The sequence below is a fragment of the Arvicanthis niloticus genome, chromosome 2, assembly GCF_011762505.2.
Source record: "Arvicanthis niloticus isolate mArvNil1 chromosome 2, mArvNil1.pat.X, whole genome shotgun sequence".
NCBI classification, from domain to species: Eukaryota; Metazoa; Chordata; class Mammalia; order Rodentia; family Muridae; genus Arvicanthis; species Arvicanthis niloticus.
In genome coordinates, this window is record NC_047659.1 from 124,156,430 (window position 1) to 124,161,961 (window position 5,532).

A 5,532-nucleotide genomic window follows, 5' to 3' on the forward strand; every position below is an offset into this window, starting at 1 on the left:
CAAGAAGTGCTTGCCTGATATAGCTGTCTCCTGAGAGGCTCTGCCAGAGTCTGACAAATACAGATGCAGATGCTCCCAGCCAACCACTGGACTGAACACAGGGACACCCCCTCCCCCCAATGGAGGAGTAAGGAGAAAGGACTGAAGAAGCTGAAGGGGTTGCAACCCCATAGGAGAAATAACATTAACCAAACAGAGCCCCCAGAGCTCCCAGGGACTAAACCACCAAGCAAAGAATACACATGGGGGAACCCATGGCTCCAGCCAAATATGTAACAGTGGATGGTCTTATCTGGTATCAATAGGAGGAGAGGGCTTTGGTCCTGTGAAGGCTCGATGCCCCAGTGTAGGGGAATGCTAGGGTGGTGAGGTGGAGTGGTTGGGTGGGTGGGGGAGCCCCCTCATAGAAGCAGGGGAAGGAGGGGTGGGATAAGGGGTTTGCAGAGGGGAAACCGGGAATGGGGATAACATCTGAAATGTAAACAAATAAAATATCCAATTAAAATAAACGGAAGAACTAAAGCCATTTCACCTTTCCAAGGCCACTTCCACAGCCAGACCCCAGCCTTCAGAAGCAGCCAGCACCACTGGCCTGGCCCAAACCGTAAAGAACCCTGAATCTTCTTATTTCCCAAGGCTGTGAGAGGCAGTGTGGGCTCTGACTTCAAACAGACCTGTAGGCAGACATTCTTTTTGCAACCTACTTTTAATAAGGGTTCAACCTCTCCTCTAGCTCACCACCCATCAGAGGTAGTGGAAGAGAAAAGTTACTAGGATATGGGGGATGTGGATCTGTTCAGCAATAGTTCTTTGGGGGTGAGCTCGATCTTCTTTGGCAGCAGTTCAGTCCCATAGCAAACACTAAGCATGATTCAGCAGCTGCAGACCAGTCCTCTAGGCAGGCAGACCACAGGCAGCTGTAGTTCAATGCTGAAGAAACTGCCAGGCTAACTAGCCTAAGAGGAGACCTCGGGAATGGCAAGCTGATACAGGAAGCCCTCAGTACGGGTGTTACCACAAGTTGAGCTCAGCAGTGTGATGTAAATCAAACCAATATATGCATGTTGTTAGCGAAGAATAGCGAGACAGAGCAAAGCAAACCAAGGTTCAGTGTAAGTCTTCCACTGTCTGTGGAGTCATATTTATAGTCCTTCCTCAAGGGTCCTTTCACATGTTTGCTGTAGCAAAACATCCTTTCACCTGGGTCTGCTTCAGGAAAACAGTCTTCCACATACTTGCCTGAACAATTCATCCTTTCACCTGTGTGCCTGAGCAAAAACATCATTTGACGGAACTAACTTTCCAAAGAACTAGAAGCTTCCACTTCACAGACCTGGGCTGAAATCTTGGTGTCTCAAATCTTTAAATACATTGGTGTAAGTATGTGTGAGCGTGTGTGTGTGTGTGTGTGTGTGTGTGTGTGTGTGTGCGTGCGTGTGTGCTTGTGGAGGTCAGAGGTCACCCACAGGTGTCCTTTCTCAGGACACCATTTGGTATGGCCAACGAATTTTGCTGGGCAGTGGTGGCGCACGCCTTTAATCTCAGCACTTGAGAGGCAGAGGCAGGCAGATCTAAGTTTGAGACCAGCCTGGTCTACAGAGCTAGTTCCAGGACAGCCAGGGCTACACAGAGAGACCCTGTTTCAAAATACCAAATAAGTAAATAAATCCAATTTGTACTATTCATTTGCTTGGTGCCTAACAGCCACTTGTCTCTGACTGAAGTCCCTGGAGATAAGTTCCCAGCAGCTCTGTCTCCTTGACCCCTCCCAAGACCGTGCAGCTGTGACCATTGCCTGCTATGATATGACTGACTGTTTTTGGCTTCTGTAATTTGCTTATACGGTCATTCAAGGAGTGTTTTGAGGTCACGTTGACCTTGTAATCTTGGCAGAGCAGAACAGTTCTTGGGGGGGTTTGCCCTTTACAGCCCTTCCTGAATCTGCTTCTGCATGGCAAGTCTCTGATTTAGGCTAGAGACTGTGGCCTTATTAGCACTTTGAATAAATTTGGCTAATTATAATCTGAATTGAGTCAGGTTATCTTTTCTCAGTGGTCTCAAACTCGTTAACATTCTATTCACATTGCTTTTTGAGTCTGGGTCTCTCACTGGCCCATAACTTGTTGATTTATTTGGTCAGGCTGGCTGGCCAGAGAGCCCCAGGGATCTTTTCCTCTTGGCAGTCCAAGAGCTGGGATTACAAGTTCATTCTGCCAGGGCTGGAATGATGGTTCTACAGCTAGCACTTGGTGCCTGCTCTTCCAGGGGACCCTGTTGAGTTCCCACGACCCGAATCAGGCAGTTCACAGCTGTTACTTCAGATCCAAAGGATCCAACACCTTCTTCTGGTTTCTGTGGGTATCCCACCGCAGCATGTACTCACACTGACACACACACACACACACACACACACACAAATAAAAATAAATCGTGGTGAACAGTTACGAGCACACACTAGTCTTACAGAGGATCCCAGTTCAGTTGCCAGCTCCCTCTTGCAGCTCAGAACTACCCATCACTCCAGTTCCAGGATCCAGTGCTTCTGATCTCTGTGGGCAGCTGCTTTTTGTCTGTACACACACACACACACACACACACACACACACACACACATAAATACACACATACACACACATACACACAAACTTAAAACAATAAGCTCAATCTTTAAAAAAAAATACCCTAGGTTTGCTGGGTGTGGTGAGTTTTAGGACAGCCAGGACTGTCTATGTAGAAAGACTCCGTCTTAAAAAAACAAACCAAATAAACACTCCCCCTCCAAAAAAAACTTCAAACAAAAACAAGAGAGTTTGCTGGAGAGATGGGTCAGCAGTCAAGATCACTGGCTGCTCTTCCAGAGGACCTGGATTCAATTCCCAGCATCCACACAGTGGCTCACAGACATCTGTAGCTCCAGTTCCAGGGGACCCAATGCTCTCTTCTGGCCTCCTCAGGCCCTGTACACAGTTGGTACACAGATATATATGCAGACAAAACACCTAAACACATAAAATAAAAAATAAAGGTTAAGATTTTTCAAAATAAACTAATATAATAAATCTAAAACAAGCAAGCAAGCAAACAAACAAACAAAAAACCCCAGGCAACCACAAAACAAGTGTATGCCACTTTTTAAAGTGGGTTCTGGGCATTGGACTCACTGCTTGGGTCATTGCCAGGCACGGATGATGGTGCATACTTTCAACCTTAGCAGCTGGGAGGCAGAGACAGGCACATCTCTGGTTTGAAGCCAATTTGGTCTTCAGGGCAAGTTCCAGGATAGCCAGAGCCACACAGAGAAACTCTTGTCCTGAAAACCAAAAAACCAAAATGAACAAGCAAGCATTTTACCAACTGAACTATATCCCCAGTTCCAGAGCCTCAAATCTTTGAACACATTTCTTCTGCTCTCTGGCTCTCCCAGGGTCGTTGATTGATGTGTCGAGTGATTGAAGGAGAGGATGGCGTCAGGTGCCTGACCCCCAGTGGCCACCAGGAACAATGAAGACAGAGGAAGTTTAGTTTAAAGGGTGACATGCATTTCCAGATTGCCTGCTAGTGGCAGTGGGTTCTAGAGTGACAAGCTGACTGACGGGAAGACTGGATGTGGTTCACCTGCCTGGGTGCCTGTACTTGTGGGGTGGGGGTGGGGCGAGTATAGAGGAGCAGAGTCTGATGCTGGCCAATTACAGCACCTGGTGACCTAACCAGTACCAGTTTGGGGTTGGCGTGAAGGGGTTTGTTGATGAGGTTCGTGTCAACAACTGTTGACATTCTTGCTGCTCTGGGATGATGGCCTTCTCTCCTGTTGAGTCTGACTCATACACGGAAGGAAGAAGGAAGGCAGGGCATGCGACAGTCTGTGTCTCTCTGTCCTCTTGTCTTGCTGTATTTCTGTGCAGGGGACTGGCTGTGTCCAGTTGCCCTTGGGTCATGGCACCCAGGTGGAGATCTTCTTTGCCTAGGGTCATTTTTATTCATTTGCCCACTAAACAGAAGAAAGTCCACAGGGAAGCAGTTCTCAGAGCTCAAAGCGTCTGCCTGCTGTCCTCTCACACCCGCATTCAGTCTGGGATTAGTCATTAACAGGATGAGCTATTCTTGTCAGAACGCCCATATCTTAAAGTTTATGAAACTCACATCTGTACTGAAGTGGCCTCGTCTCCTGAAAATCCCCAGGGTCAGGATGCAGCATACAGCTAAGTGACACAAAGTGTCAGTCCTGCAAGATGCTTGAGTGGGCTTTATGGCTGTCATTAACCTCTGAGCTGTGACACAAACCCCACCATGTTCTGAAATAGCCCCACAGCCCTGCAGCCTCCGAGTTCTCTCTCCATCCTCCGCTCGGGCCACCACTGTTTTTCCTCTTCCCTCGGATGAGTTATATAATTCTAGGTTTCTATAATCAAATCCAAGGAGCTGGAGACATAGCTGACAGATCATGCTGCCGGTCTTATCCCAGCTCTGCAGAAACGGCAACAAAAACAAAGACTCTAAATCAATAGGTTCGCTGCGAAGCAAGCCTCACTCCCTCACTCTCTCACTCCGCAACCCCGTTCCCATTACCTACCTTAACACCATATAAACTGGGTGTGGTAGCGCATGCCTGTAACCCCAGCACTGGGGGTGGGGGTGGGGTGGAGGCAGAGGATTCAAAGATCAAGAGCGTCCTCAAATACATAGTGAGTTCAAAGCCAGCTTGGGCTGAGACCCTGCTTCTCGGTGCCGCTCTTTCTCCCTTCCCCAACTTCCTCTTGTGGTTCCAAGTTTTATCCCCCGCTGCTGGGGTGTGGGAAATGCCACTGGGCAGACAGAATTCGGAGACCCTAGACTGGGTCACCACCCTCTGCTGCCGCTGCTGTCAGGTGCTGGGCTCAAGGAAACACAGATACACTGTTCAGGGAGGGGGTGGGAAGTCGCAGTCTAGGATGTGGGAGGCCAAAGCTGGGGTTCCCAAACTCCCAGGCGTCCAGTCGCTGCTGGAAACTACGTGGAGTCTGGAATGAAGGGTTGGGGTTTCCTGGGCCCACAATGAGGAGCCTGGGGCCCAGAGGTTCTCAGACTCCTGGACATCCAGATGCTGCTGGAGGTCGTGAAAATGAAGGATGCCTGCGGGCTGAGGATGAGCCTGGGGTGGAGGGGGGCTGGCGGGGTGGGGGTGGGGGTGGGGGTGGGGGTAGGGAACTCTGGTTTAGGTCATTGGCAAAAGCCCTCTTAGCTTATTGGCGAAAGTCCAAGTCTGTAGCTTGGTGGTTTTCTAGGAGCGCAGAGGGGCCTTCTGGGGGAGGCTTAGGCAGCTCAGCTCTGCAGACAAAGTTCATGTTCCCCACTGCTGTTCTTGATGAAAAAGATAGTCCTTGGTTCCAAACTGTTTATTGACTGTTCATCATGGAAAATGGGTGCATACCACCTTCTCAGGGTGAACCAGAGATTAAATACCTTTTGCAGGGAGAAATGTGGGGGAAGGGAAGCTTATTGGCTAAATCCTCAGGGCCTCTAGATAATACCTCATTAGCATGGAGAACTCTGTTC

General features: G+C 49.0%; 1 long non-coding RNA gene across 1 annotated transcript; it reads right to left on the minus strand.

Annotated features, from left to right (window-relative positions):
* Positions 1 to 668: 668 nt before the first annotated feature.
* Positions 669 to 5,148, minus strand: LOC143441474 (uncharacterized). The gene is made up of 3 exons (XR_013108921.1): positions 4,571 to 5,148; positions 3,162 to 4,464; positions 669 to 2,999 (listed from the first exon to the last, which is right to left on the minus strand). It is a non-coding gene; the product is annotated as an uncharacterized LOC143441474 (long non-coding RNA).
* Positions 5,149 to 5,532: the final 384 nt, after the last annotated feature.